This window comes from Pteropus vampyrus, unplaced genomic scaffold (genome assembly GCF_000151845.1).
Source record: "Pteropus vampyrus isolate Shadow unplaced genomic scaffold, Pvam_2.0 Scaffold76, whole genome shotgun sequence".
Classification (NCBI taxonomy): Eukaryota; Metazoa; Chordata; class Mammalia; order Chiroptera; family Pteropodidae; genus Pteropus; species Pteropus vampyrus.
In genome coordinates, this window is record NW_011888857.1 from 4,535,347 (window position 1) to 4,550,500 (window position 15,154).

Consider the following 15,154-nt stretch of genomic DNA (forward strand, 5'->3'; position numbering starts at 1 on the left):
GCTGACTCTGACTTCCAGCACCACAGAGGAGTCATACTTTCTGGAAAGACTGTCAACCAAAAACAGCGGAAGCACAAAACTTGTTTTGCTTATTCCTCAGTTACCCAGAGCATCCTAGTTAAGGTTTTTCTATATTGATTTGATACATTTCAAGGAACAGAAAGTGTGGCTGGGCAGAGTGAGTCCCAGGGTAGTAGCAGATGAGGCTGAAGAGGCAGCATGGACCAATGAGAGCGTGCTCTGTGGACCTTGTAAGGATCTGGGGTTTTATTACAGTACAAAGACAAGCCACTGAAGAGCTTGGAGCCAGGTAGTGACATGATCTGATGTATAATTTTAAAGGGTCATCCTGACTGCTTTATATAGTTAATATTTGTGTAGTTAATGCATTGGAAGTGGACTGAAGAAGCCATGGCATTTTAGACTTGAGGGGTAGCAATGATGATAGAAAAAAGTGCATGGACTTGTGATATATTTTGGAAGTAGGAATTACAGGTTGGCAATGGATTGTATGAGGGGTAAGGTGAGTCAAGGATGACCCAAGTTGCCTGGCTTGAACAACTAGATAGAAAATGGTGACATTTGTTGAGGTATAGAAGACTGCCAGCCTTGAAGGAGATAACCAAGAGTTCAATTAGAGATATGTTAAGCAGATATCAAAGCACAAGCATGTAATAAGCAGTTGGAAGTGTTGATCAGGAGGTCAAAGGAACTATCTGGAATAGAGATATAAATATGAAAGTCATTGGCATATAGATGGTCTTTGAATCCTTGGGAATAAGTAAGAACCCTTGAGATTAAAATGTTAGGGAAGAAAATAAAAGGGCCAGCACTGTGTTTTGAAGACTTCAATATTTATCAGGTTAGTAGAGGAGGGAGAGCCAATACAGTCAACTGAGAGAATGGAACTCAGAGAAAGAGTATTACAAAAAGGAGGGAGTCTTCAGTTATATCAGCTGGAATCAGGTAAGATGAGGATTTCATTGCAAGGTTAAATGTACATTTCCCAGGGAAAATTATATGCCATGGGTGGTCTCAAAATTAGAGATTTGCAAATATATTAGAACATGTATTAGGCAAATATTAAGAGTTTACCATTAGCTTGCAGAGCATAAAAGCTGTTTTAAATCACTTTTCAACCCAGCTAGGTTATTAGTATGGTGGGGGCAGGACTTGGGGCAAAGTCAGGACTACTCATCCTGTTGAAATTTCCTAATGGACAACTCACAGAGAATGCAAAGTTCTTAACAATGTGCATCATAATTGAGGAAGGGAAAGAATTCGGAGAGCGTTTTTTGCAAAACCCAGAGCAGTGTGGACAGGGCAGAGCATATTGTCTTTATGGTCATAGCAGAGTTATTAGGTGCTTTTTTCATCTTCATTTAACAGACACTTTTCACAACATGTCCAACAGGGAGATCTTGAAAACAACCAAAGGCAATATTAGGCTTTAAAGGCTAGATCTTGCTTTGGGATTTCAGAACAGAAATTAGGGTTGTCTTTAAAAGCAAGAGAAAAAAGGATATTATCTTCTTATGTGATTGATACCAAGATTTCTCTTCAGGTGAATTTGAAAATGAACTGACCAAACCTGCTTTGCCCAATTTAGGCTTCTTTTGAGGCTGAAACATATCTGAAGACTAAAATAGAACAGATTATATCCAAAGGGGATTAAGAGATTTCTGACAATTGCTGCAGAGAATCAGAAGAATACACATGCATAGCTGGAGAGACAGAGAGAGAATAGAGCCCACAAAGAGAGCTTACGACACTGGAGTGAAGAATGAGATTTTATTGGGAAGAGACCAAATGTCAGAATTCTTCCAGTAGAGTAGTTTTACTTATGAAGGACCAGTTTCTCTGATTAAGTCCCAGACCTTTCCCAGTATCCTTAAAAATCAGAAAAATAATGCACATGGGAAGGAAAAGAGTTAAGGACATGGAAATGTAATTTTAAGAGAAAAATCAAAATGCAGGGGAATGAAAGCTGAGATTCTATTTACATAGCATTTAAAAACAAATGAAACAAAAAATGCAATGTCTAAGGATATATGAATGAATAGTAAAGCTCAAAAGAGAAACAAAGGGAATGAGGGAAAAAAGCAAAATTGAAGAGAGTGGATACCTCTTGGCAGGGAAGTAGAGAAGTGGCATGAGGGAGGGGGCACACAAGAAGCTTCTATTTCATAAATGAAGGGGTGGATTATGGGTGTTTATTACATTTTATGCTTTATTATGTATGTGTGTTAAATACATTCTTTTATAGGTAGCAACAATTGTATAAGAAAACAATGAAAAGGGAAGAAGCAATCATAGAAACTTTTCAAAAGAAGAAACAAATTGGTCCAAAAGATGCCAGAAATACCAGCGGAGGCAGGAGAAGCACCCAGGGCTTTCAGAACAGAAAGCATATGGTTGTTCCTTCTCTACACACTCTCCACCTCAGGACTGATTTGCCTTAAGGCTTTGAAAAATTAGCCCTCGTCACTTAGCTAAATGACCTTGACCAGGTCCATTTCCTGCTTGGGACCTTAGTTTCCTTCACTGGAAAAAAAAAAATAGGATCTGGGTTGGAAATCAGGGCTGGAAATTACATGTATATCCTACTCCATTCTGTGCCCATGGCAGATGTGAACACTTGATTACAACACTCATTCTCCTCGAATTGAGAAGAAACCTCTCAGTTGTTTTCAACATAGAACTTCAGCCCATTGACCACACATCGCACATGAGAGAGAAGTCTATATTCCTAAGAATTGATATCTAAAGTTCCTTCAAGGTTTGTCCTTCTCTGTGTCCCTTCCATCTCATTCTATATTTAGTCACCTTAATTAGTTTGGGAGCTCTTTAAAGGATGGGACTATGTCTCATTTCCATGACACCATCCTTGCCTCCTGTCCAGTGGACACTAAAGTTCAGTAAAACCTGGCTGGCTAGAAAGCACCATTTCTTCACCTTTTGTGCCATTCAAGATCAAGAATAAAGCAAATCTTCTAGAGCTCATTAAATGGATTCTGGCAGTCTTTGTATGTATCAAATCCATTCAACATACTAGGGCATATTCAAAAGGTCCAGGATCTAGTTTCTGCTGGAGATTTGTGAAAAGGACAAAGGAACTTAGACTTTTCTCTGCGTTGACTTTGCCAGCTCACATAATCTCTCAGGGCTGTACCTCATCTGTGAAGTCTGTCAAATGAAGGAAGTAGTTTTTTTTTTTTTTTTTTTTTTTAAATTCTGATTCCAATTCAATTGACTGGAGATTGAAGTTGTGAACAAGAGAGGTAAAATGTAGAATGATATTTTACAGCCAAGCACTGCACGCCCTCCAGTGGTGGAAAACCCATAATTCGGGTGAAAATGGAGAACTCAATTTTTGCCTACACTAGATAGTGGAAGTATTATATATTTTTTCTTTTGCTTCATCTGAATACTCAAGATTCTATACAGATTTTTAAAAAATGCTGGAATGTTGAAAAAGAGCATTATATAATTTATCAATAGGTAGACTGTCAAAGCTAAAATTAATCATCAAATAATTTATACAATTTTTCATTATACCTATTACACGAAAGTTCAGAGAGGTAGAAGGAAAGGGCTGATACTGTGACCTTCATCTTTTGGCTCTCAACTCAATGTTTGCTTCATTCTGTATCTTGGCTTCCCTATAGCAGTATTTTTTTTTTTTTAACATTTTCCATGTGCATGGCACTGCTTTGGGCATTGTTGGGGAATAATGATAATGATTATCAATTACCGAGTCTTAGTTTTTGCAGAGCACTATTCTAAGTGCTTCTCACTTATTTTTTCATTAATTCTTACAACAACCTTATGAGATAGTATTATTGTCTTTATTTTGTATGTAAAGAAATGGGCTCAAAGTGATATGAAGGGAATTACTAAAAAGAGGTAGACGATATGTCCCTATCCTCAAGCCATTTGCAGCCTAGTTAGAAAGACAAGCTTGCTCATCTTTGCAAGATGGAAAAATATATCTGTATCAACTGTGGCTAATCTGCCTAGGTACAGAGTTTTGGAGCTAGGACAATAAGGGCTGAGAAAGGAAGTGGGTTTTTTAAGTGGATTTTTTATATTGATGCACGGGACTCACATCAGCACTAGGTCAAGGTGACTAGTAGGTTTCATCTCACATTATCACTCCTATAGAATAGCACCTGCTCTCTACTGCATTCTATCCGGTGGTCCCATCTGGACTCAAGAGGAAAATGTTTTTGAACAATTAGTGATCTCTGCTGTGGGTAAGAAATCGGGATGGTTGGCATGATGGCATATATTTCCCACAACTGCTCCAAGTGGACTAAATTCTCCGGAGCCTCAATTTTCTATAGAGCGGTCTGCAGACATAGAAGCCAGGGCATCATTTGGGAGTTTTATAGAAATGCAGAAACTCAGGCTCCCTTCCAGACCCATTGAATGAGCGTATTTATTGAAACTAAAGCCTGAAGTGATTTGCGTGCCCATTAAAGTCAGGAAAGTGTTGAGGTAAAGTCTGGTTACAAATACAGCTGTGACATTTCAGAGGACAAGGCCTGCGTTTTGCTGCATATGATTCAGTGATGTGATTATTTTTTTCTTTTTCCCTTTTATTCATTTTTAAAATGATCATATAATAAAATTGACCTTTTTTTGGTTATTTCTATGAATTTTAACACATATATAGATTTGTGAGCCACCATCACAGTCAGGATGCAATACAGTTCAATCACTCCAAAATACTCTTTTGTTTTATTCCTCCGTAGGCACTCTATTCCCATCCTGAATTCCTGGTGATCACTAATTTATTCTGTCACTATGGTTTTGTCTTTTTGAGAATGTCATGTAAATGGAACCATACAATATGTAACTTTTTAGGACTGATTTCTTTCAATCAACATAATGCTTTTCATAACTGGATTTTAATAGCATTTTTCTTTCTTCATTTCCCAGATGTAAAGAAAATACTGTATAGTAACATTTTGTGATTCCACAGAAAAATAGTGATTTCTCACATAAATGTTGAGAATCTAAATTATTCTAGGAATAATTTATCAACATATTCTGGTCTATGCTGTTTCAAATGTGATACCATGTACTTTTACCTTCCAGACGCACTCAATCTGATGTCTTGAGCTAAACTGTCACTTGGTATTTGCTCTACTTCATAAAATGCTTATTCATATTTTCTTTTCAGGCTGACATTTTTTCTATTTTTATTTTTTTAGATCATATTTTAAAGAATGGTATTCCTTAACTGTCTTTGTAAATCATGTTTTGGATGGAACCCTTAAGAACATACCTGCCCCATCCTGCCAAATATTACAAAACAGAACAAACTTAACTTCTTTTAAAAAAATACCTTCTGAAACAGAGCTCTAAAAGCTCTTTATGAGGAGGAGAACAGCAATAACAATAACAACACTTTAGAAATTCCACCCTGGAATATAATCTTCACTGCTATACTTCTCCTTTATGTTTGTGAATCACTTTTCCATCATCTTCTGTTATAAATCAACAGCTCTGGGAAGTGAAGGAGCCAGGCCAGGGGGCGTTACTAACTATAATTTTGCAGATGATGAAAGTAAAGAGTAGATGGGGAAGGGAGTAGTCAAAGATTACACAGCTGGATTGTGATAGACCCAGGGTTAGAATGTAAAACTTTGAGTTCTATTATGCTTATATGGCATCTATTATGCTTATATGGCATCTATATGGCAATAGTTTTTTTTTTTTTTTCCTATTAGATAATCATGAAGACTTCCTTAGATCTATTGTATTCTAAAACACAGGAACAATCTCTTTTCTCATGAAAACCGTTTTCTCCATTCATGGTTATCTTCCAAAACTTCATGAATATTTTGATAATGATTCTGTTCCATCACGTTGTTTTTGTTTGACTCTAGTACACAGTTTTATCTGGTGCGAGGATACAATTTATTTGCCATTACAGTCACACAAATAGGCATTTTTGTTTCTAGAGAGTAAAACTAAAGGCAGAGGCCACTTTCAGGCTCAGGTGCCCCACTTCCTGTTTTAGAGCTTTCCAAGGACGGGGTCTATTATGAAGCAGGACTTTTTAAGAAAAGAGACAACCTTCTTTCCTCCCTTGGAATTGCCATGGGATCTGGTAGCTGCTTCTTAACACCCTCATGATCAGGTTTATCAAGACATTTTATAATCCAGGGAATAATTGACATTTCTGTGGAAGTGGCTATAAGTTTAGTTTATATCGTCAGGGACTCTTTGTATGGTATTTGATCTGAAATGTTCTGTATATTTGTAATTTGGGACTCAGTGTCTTCAAAGATATGGAAACTAAAGCCGAGAGCCTCCTTGAACTTGTTTAGGGTTTACAGAATCAGAGAAGCCAATGGTTAGCCCTAAGGCATAAAGACTGCTTTCTATATCTCAGTCACTGTTTTACCCATCCCCATGGCATGCCTGCCTCCAATTAAGACCAGTGCCAGGATGCTGTGCAGCTCTCCTGCAGGGATAACCTGCCACCAACCCATGCTGCAGAAGTCTATTCAGGGTGAGAAGCAGGCTCAGAATTCATTAATTAATGAGGGTGATGGGAAGTTGTAAACACAGCTGTTGGCTGCTGCCTCCATGGACCTGCCTGCTTATGGCAAGTGAAGAAATGTCAGGTGGTAACACAGTCTCATTGTTCAGGCCTCCTTAACTGAACTTGAAAGCAGATAGTTGGCAGGAGAGCCAACAGCAACATGCCAGTCTCTCCAGAGGCATCCAGAGGCAGGGCTCCTTTGTACCTGGAGTTTCTATCCTTAGAGCCAACCCGATGATGGGAGAGAGTCTCGGAGAAGAGTGAGGAGAAAGCAGCCACCTATTTGCAAAAGGCCTTATTTTCCAGTTAGTGAGCACTTATGTTTTTGGTGAGTCCTCAGAAGAGACAGTATCTGACCCTTTCTTCCCAGCTGACTTTTAGTAGTAGTTACTTATCCTCCACCCCAAACCGGACCACAGCAAGTTTATTCCCGGGAGAGACTCTTTTATCCCTTTAGCAGACAAAGTTGTTTAATATGGAAGAATGATAACACCTTATTTTCTAGAGAATCAGAGTCTACGAAATATTTCTACACTTGCTTTTTCATAAGAACTCAGTTAATCCTCACCAGCCCCAGTGTACGGAGGAAGAAACTGAGGTTAAGCAACTTGCACAAGGCTATTTAAGAAGCAGGCAACAGAGGTCAAACTTGAATGGAATCTCCAGCCTTCATACCTTGTGCTCTGTCCACTATCTCCTAGAAGCCACGTCAGGCCTTTTGAGATAAGCAGGAACCGTGATGAAGTCCGACTGCTGGCCCACGGTGCTGGAATCCTTCACATGCTTTTGAAACCAAGGCCTGGCCTTGCTGACTAGCACTTCCTGCATCAGTGTTTGGACCAGCACTCAAAGCTCATTGACAACGTGTGCTGGTAGCAGAAAGAGGAAACACATGAGGCAGCCTGTTTTGTAATTAAAAATGGGAGGAAAACAGGAAAACAAGTAGACTCACAGGCAGGCCAAAGATGATGGTTGCTTTGATGAGTTCCTTCCTGCTTCTGGCAAAGTGTTTTCCATTTATGGTTCAGAAGGCCCACAAGGTGGTCAATGTCACTGGACTTTCTAACATTGGGTTCTTTAACAATTTAACCTGATGCCAGGTTAAATTTCTTCAAGCTAAATACACACACACACACACACACACACACACACACACACACACATTAAATTATATATAGTACATCAGTTGTTTGCAAAAAACTATTATATACATACTTCTTTGCAAATAACTAATACACTATATATAATATATATTATATTAATTAGGTTTATTGGGACAATATCGGGCTTCCAAATATATTATTGTGCATCTGTGGTTTGCAGAGCACAATGATAGAGGTTGAGGGATATCAGAAGTGACTAAACCAGTCTCTCTGCTTTTGAGTTGCTTCCAGTCCGGTGGGAAAGACTGACCCATTGTAAACAACTTTTTGAAACAGGAGGCAGAATGAAGTAAGTGCTATAACTGAATGAAAAATTAAGTGCTATGTGAGCCAGGGGAGGGAGAAATTATTCCAACAGGGATAATGGAAGACTTTAGGTAGAGGAGGGATTTGTGGCATGTCTTGAAGGATAGTAGGATTAGATAGAAGCTGGGGAAAGGCATTCTGGGCTCAGGGCCCAGAGGCGCATAGACTGGGGTGTCTCCAATGTTATGTCTCGCCAGGAGATGACAGTAGAGTGAGGGACCTGTGAATGGCTGGGAATAGAGGAAAGGGATGGGCTTAAAGAAGGAAGGTCACAGAAGTTTTAGGAATCAAGGTGGGATTTTTAAGGGTTTTATGTCCAGGGACATGAGAAGGCTTAGATCTACCCTATTAGACACTCTCCTTCTAGTTAGTTTTCCAGTGGAAATAGAGGCAAGTAGCAACAGCTAGATGGGAATCTAATTAGCCCTAGGATTACCCAATAATCCTCACTGTGGAGTTCTGGGGGAAATGCTGAAGACTGGGGAAAAAGCTTAAAGACCAAGTTGGGTTCTAAGTTTCAAACAAATATAAATCCTCTGACCAGCTCAATTATATAGAAAGGCAAGGGCCAGCATGCTTAGGCATGTCTATGAAGATATATTTGGCCTGCCTCAATGACCACTCCCAGCTACATGGAGAAGGTAAAAGGATGGATAGGTTTGTACCTTTAACACACAGTGATCTGACCCCAAAGAAAATGTGACATGAAAAATGATCTAGAATTTTGATCAGTTTAGTAACTCTGCCTCTCTTGAAAGGTAAGGGAGGGAACTAGGAACGGCTGGCAGAAGTTTGCATGGCAGAGGAGAGGGTGGGAAGTGGATGAACCTCCATGGACTAGGAGGACAGAGATTCTGGTTGGCAGAACAAAATGCGAGGGCTTAGGTCAGGAAACAGGAAATGGTAAAACTGATGAAATTCATGAGACAGAAAAAGGTGGATGTGAAAGTACCAAGAGATTGACAGGAAATGAGGAGCAGGGCAAGACGAGTAGGGGAAAGAATAAGGAAAATGGAAGCATTGTTACCCAACTGTCCTCTTAACTCGAGATCAAGTCCCTGGTGAATCCAGGCAACGGTGACTGCAAGCAGCAGATGTGGTAGTGATGGAGTGGGGAGTGTGGGGAGAGATTCATCAGTGGTGATGGGAAGTAGGGTTGGGTGGAAGGCACTTCAGGCCCCTCCCAGCAACTCTAACAAGAGTGGTTCTTCTGTGTTACATACTCATGTACCACGTAAGATATTGTTTTCTTAGAGAGGGATGGATTTCAATGTTCTGAAATGTTTGAAAACTATTGGTATGACAGAAAATATTGGATTGGAAGTCAGCAGATGAAAATTTTAGTCCTGATTCTGCTATTTCAGCTATACCACCTTGAACAATAATTAAATCTATAATAATGAGCATGATGATTATTAACTGATACTGTTAAGCTATGTATTAGACAGTGTATGTAATAAGTGCCTTATACATACTACTTTAACCCCTACAATAACTCTATGAAATAGGTATATTATTCCCATTTTACAGATGAGGAAAATGAGATACAAAAAAGTTACTTGCTCAAGGAGACACATAGCTGGTATCAGACCCAGCCCTAAAACCCACATCTGTTTCACATCAAGGACTATGATCTTATAGTGCTCACCTGACTGCTCTTTATGACTTTCATTTCTAATAATCCTTGTCTGTTCTCACAGAGTACGGTGGGGGATCAAACATTAGTGAACGTTTGTGAAAAAAAATGTTGCAAGTCAAAAGTGCTTTAAAAAGGAAGCAATATTATCCTCTTCAAAATCTGGTGCTTTTAAATGTTTGTTGAATAAATACATACTAAATTGGGAATGCAACTTCTCTCTCTCATCTCTCTCAACATTATTTTTGGTACTAATTGTGTGAAGAAGAATTGTTCTAAGCCACAGAAAAAATTTTCTAGAAAATCTTTTAGTACAAGAGATTCCTCCCCAAATTTTGTTGGTTTTAGAAGATTTAAAAATGATTAACCTTGGGGTATAGAAAGAATGATAAAAAAGCTCACTGCATGTATATATACTTGTTATCTCATTTAATCTTTAAGTGTGAGCATTATTATACTCATTTTATAGGTGAGGGAACTTAACCTTTAAGAGGTGAGCAATTCACTCAAATTTATGTAACTCAAAGTGCAAGCATAAAGCCTGAAAATACTGAATGCCTTGGAATAGAAATAAAGCTTTAGAGGCACAACTAGGGGATGACTTATTATGACCTTTCACTTCTTACCGAGCCAAGAAAATGGGTACCACTGACTATCAGAAAAACATTTCCTAAAGTTTTGGATAAATATGAACAGTTTCAGCAGCCCTGTGACCTGACCCCGAAGGGTAAAGGCTAGTTACTCTCAGGGGTCCTAGTATGTGTCTCCAGCTCTTGTCAGTAGCCTTGGCTCTAATATCCATCTGGCGAGAATCTTGTTTTCTGCCCTAGCATAGCCAGGCTGGAGTTTTTGATAGCGTTTGACTTCAGCAAGTCTCCGCATGAGCCTCTGATCTAATGTTGGGACAAAGCAACGGTGGAGGGAAGCCCAACTTGGAATGAGTCAGGTGAAGACGGATGCCTGGTTTCTTGTTAACACCATTCCCCCTCCAGGTATGTACTTTTCCCCAACAGTCAAACTCTGTCAACACAAGTCTGGGCTTCCCTCTCCCCACCAAGGCAAACACTGTCAATAGCAGAAAAGGAAAGAAGTCCATGGCTGGAATTTGAAAACCTATGCTTTCAGGTGGGAGATCAAGAGCCCTTCACCTTGCCAAACATTATTTGAATTTTGTAGAGCCAACACTGGAGTTTAAGTTATATCCTTGAATTCAATATTTGGCGTAGGATAATAATCACTGATTTCTCGCACTTAGTGTACCTGTTAATTGCTCAAGATAAAGTGACAGACCCTATCATAGGACTATGAGTATATTTGCATTACCCCACTATCTTTTAAAGAAGTCCCCAAAAAGATATATGATTCATCTAGGATTATATAGCTACTTCAAAAGTGAGCTGTGTAGAACCGAGGGCTCTGAAGTCATATTAGTGCTCCTTTCAACTATATTAGACTTTTTCTTTTTCTTTTCTTTTTTTGGTATTAATATCTACTGAAATAAAGCTATTTGCCTTGGATCAGCTTGAAAACACATTCTTAAAGAGTGATCTGCTAGTAACTAATAATATTTACTATTGCTAAACATTTTGAGTCAATTTACTGGCATCTCTAATGTTGTGGTTGAAGGTGTAGCTCCTGGAATCTGCCTCAGTTTCTGTCTCAGCTGCACCACTTATTTGCTCTATTGTCTTAGGAAGTTTTACTTCTTTGCATGCCAATTTTTTTTTTAATAAAATGTGAATACTAATAACATGTACCTAATGATGTTATTATGAGAATTAAGTGAGATTATATATATATACATACATATATATATGTATGTATATGTATGTATGTATGTATGTATGTAATCACACACACACACACAGAAGTCAGAACAGTGCCAGGCACATAGTAAATGCCCAATAAATGTCAGGTGTCACTACTACTGGGACTTTAAGAAATTTTAGTTTTGGCTTTATCACTAATTAGCCTCTTACTCTCTGTGCTTCAAGTTGTCTCATCTGTGAGATAAAATTCTTATTGCTTCACTGTTCAAAATTTAATGAGTTTATTTATATGCCATGCAATGGAGATACTTATTCAATTGTTAATTTAGTCATTGCCGAATGAATATTTATTGAGTGCCAACTGTGCGAGACACAACGTGAGGAAGACAGAGGATTTCCTGAGTTTTCGTGGAGTTTATACCCTGTGTGGGAGACAGAAAATTATACAAGCAGTTAAAGAATGGTAAGCTGAAATATGGGATGCTGTGGAGGTACACAGCAGGGGTAACTCAGTCTGAGGGTGGAGGTGGAGAGGTTAAGGGAGATGCCTGGGAAGTGATAATTAAGCTGAAACCCAGAGGATGAGTAGGAATTAGCCAGGCAAAGAGAGAGAAAAGTGTTCTAGGAAGAGAGAACACACTAAAGCCGAGCGATTGGAGAAAGCAAGAAAATGAATTGGCTCTGCCATATTTCATATGCTCTGAGACACCATTCATTTTAAGATTTGTCTTTATTTTATACACCCTTAAGGGGAAAAAATTGCCAGTTAAAGTATGGCATAAAGTTTTCTTATCATTAAGTGTTTTAATACTTTTCAAAAGAGCTTTTTATAAATTCTTAATTGGATATATATTTTATCATATATCACTCTATCGAATACAGCAAAATAAAAAAATATAAAATAATTTGCTTTTAATATTCCTGAAACTTCACTTTTAGAGTCAGATTCTTCTGAAAGGCATTTGATTCTGAGGCATTGGCCTCCAGCTTTTCCACGTGATATGATCAAGAGCATTGGCGATGTAGCATTTCTTAAAAGAGTTCATGGGCAAACTGAAAGCCATTGGGGCTGAGCTCTTAAGATGGATTCATATGTGGAATTAGCCTTCTTTTGATTCCTACTTGGGCAATGCTGCTAAATGCCTCTGACTCATCACTCCTCCACCCCCAACCTCACCCTGAACTCCCCACAACAGTTGGTACCTAAGGGTTAAAAGGGTGGTCCACTGTTGTTTCTGGGATCTTCTTACAAGCTCACACCCATTCCAACAGTTTTAAAGCTGGTGCTTTTCATGTTTGCGCATGCAAGGCCAAAACAATTAGTTAACAACTGTTGCCTGTTCTACAGTGATTTTCAGATGTGTCCTAATCCTGGGGTGGCGGCAGGGTGTGTGTGTGGTTATGCTGTGAAAAAATGTGCATTTCCGAGAATGATGAAATATGGATGAAGCAGAGAGAGGGTGGTGTGTGTGTGTGTGTGTGTGTGTGTGTGTGTGTGTGTGTGTGTGTGTGTGTGTGTGTTGCAGGGAGCAGAGTGAGGTGGGCAAGTGGTAGCCTGTGGTCAGATCAAACATCTTAAGCCCTTTTGACTTTATCCTAAAAGTGTTAGTTAAGCTAATAAGGATATCAAGCAGAGGGATGACAACACTTGCTGCTGAGCATAGAATAGATTGGGTGAGAGCAGGACGAATTTGGCAGATCCAGGGGAGAGGCAGGCTGTGGAGGATTTTTTGTGAGTTATTGTACTAAAAAGAGGAGGCATGAACTTCATCATCTCGGGAGCTCTATTTCAGGGGGAGCTTCAGCCATAAAAGATTGCTCATCCAGGGTAGCCAGCTGCCCTCAATTTCCAGGAAAAGGTTGTGTCCCAGGAAAAATGTTAAATACAGAAAATGCCTAGACTTTTACCCTAAATGAATATCCCAAATAACTGATATGTATCCCTTTAAAAAATAAAATTTTCTTTTAGATTAAAATCTCTTTCAGTACCAATTTAGATGCCATCTTACACTGTGGCCTATTAAATATTATATAATCTTTTTTTAAACTGAGCATTATCATTAAGAATATCAATATTCTTTGAATGAAAGATCAATATTAATTACTGAACAAATTAGCAATGTAGTAAGTTCTATACAAAAGGCTATTGAAACATATAAGACAATTTTCCCTGTATTTTTTTAAAAACTGATAATACCTAATACTTGTTCCTCCTGCTATAGTTTTTAAAGGATGTCTACATCCTCGATCTCATTTGATTCTCATAGCATCCTGTGTGTCAAGTCAGATCCTCCTGGAAACAGATGCTAAGATAAATTAAAAGTGCAAGAGATTAATTGAGGGAAATGCCTGTGAAAGGTAAAGGGGAGAGGGAGCAGGAGTAGGCAGAGGGAGCCTCAAGTACAACCTAACAGCCACAATAGGTTAAGAGGAAGAAGGAGACTCGGGTAGGGAGAACCTCATACTGCAGTATAGCTGTAACTAAGTCTTGATGGGCTGATGCGGAGCTCACGAGCTGTGTGTTCATTAGAGGAATCCTGTGACAAGCAGCAATGGTCTGGTTCTAGTTCCACTGCCATGCTCAGTCACTGGCTGGGAGCAGCCTGGGGAGGGTGTGGCCCTGGTATGAATACTATAGCAGATGCCCCAAATGCAGCAGCTGGAAACTGTTGGCTAATTATATTCCTCTTGGCAGTTTTTCCTTTTAAGGGAGATCTTAGCCTCAATGGTCCATGGCTGCCACACCCTATGAAGTAGGCAGAGCAGGTACTCTTAGTTTTATTTTTAAAGTTTCAGATAATTAAAAATGTTCAGTGTGATAGTGGCAGATTCCCAGGTTTCATGGTTGTCTTGTTAAGTGTTTTTTAAAGTGTTTTTGAAAACCCGGTTGTGATAAATGGTCTTCAAAGATGACCACCATCTATTGCTCCATTTCTGTAGGTCAGTGGTCCCCAACCTTTTTGGCACCGGAGACTGGTACCCTATTGCTCCATTTCTGTAGGTCAGTGGTCCCCAACCTTTTTGGCACCGGGGACTGGTACCCTATGAGAATCTAATGCCTGATGATCTGAGGTGGACCTGAGGCAGTGACGCTAGCACTGGGGAGTGGCTGCAAACACAGATGAAGCTTCGCTGGCTCTACCACTGTTCACCTCCTGCTGAGCAGCCTGCTTCCCAACAGGCCATGAACCAGTATGGGGGTTGGGGACTCCTCGTGTAGGTCAATCAGCTCCTCACATCCAGAAGTGGATTTTCTTGGCCCTCCCCTTGAATCTGGGCTGGTCTTATTCCTTGCTTTGACCAATAGTATGCAAATGAAGCATTCTGCAGGCTTTCAGAAGATAGGCAGCTGTCTCTTTTTCCTCTTAGAAGCCAGACATCATGTAAATGGTCTGACCACAATCTCATTCCAATTATGAGAAAACATCAGAAAGAATCGAATTGAGAGATATTCTCCAAAATCACTGACTAGTACTTGTCAAAAGTGTCAAGATCCTGAAGGACAAGGATGATGAACTATTACAGATTGGAAGAGACTATGGGAGGAATAACAGCTGAATACAACGTGGTATCCTGGATAGGATCTTGGGATAGAAAAAGATTATTAGTAGATGAACTGGTGAAATTTAATAGTGTCTGTAGTTTAGTAAAGAGTATTTTACCATGTTAATTTTTTAGCTGTGATGATGTTTTAAGGTTGTATAAGAAGTTAACATTAGGG

At 39.2% G+C, this 15,154-nt stretch overlaps 1 long non-coding RNA gene across 3 annotated transcripts in view; it reads left to right on the forward strand.

Moving 5' to 3' along the window:
• The window catches only part of LOC111741300, a 154,379-nt gene that overhangs the window by 81,657 nt on the left and 57,568 nt on the right, over window positions 1-15,154 (forward strand). The window contains exon 4 of one of the 3 annotated variants that reach the window (XR_002780957.1): window positions 2,267-2,623. The exons of the other annotated variants lie outside the window; for them this stretch is intronic. This is a non-coding gene — a long non-coding RNA (uncharacterized LOC111741300). Of the gene's footprint in view, window positions 1-2,266; window positions 2,624-15,154 lie in introns of those variants that run through there. 3 annotated transcript variants of the gene reach the window in all.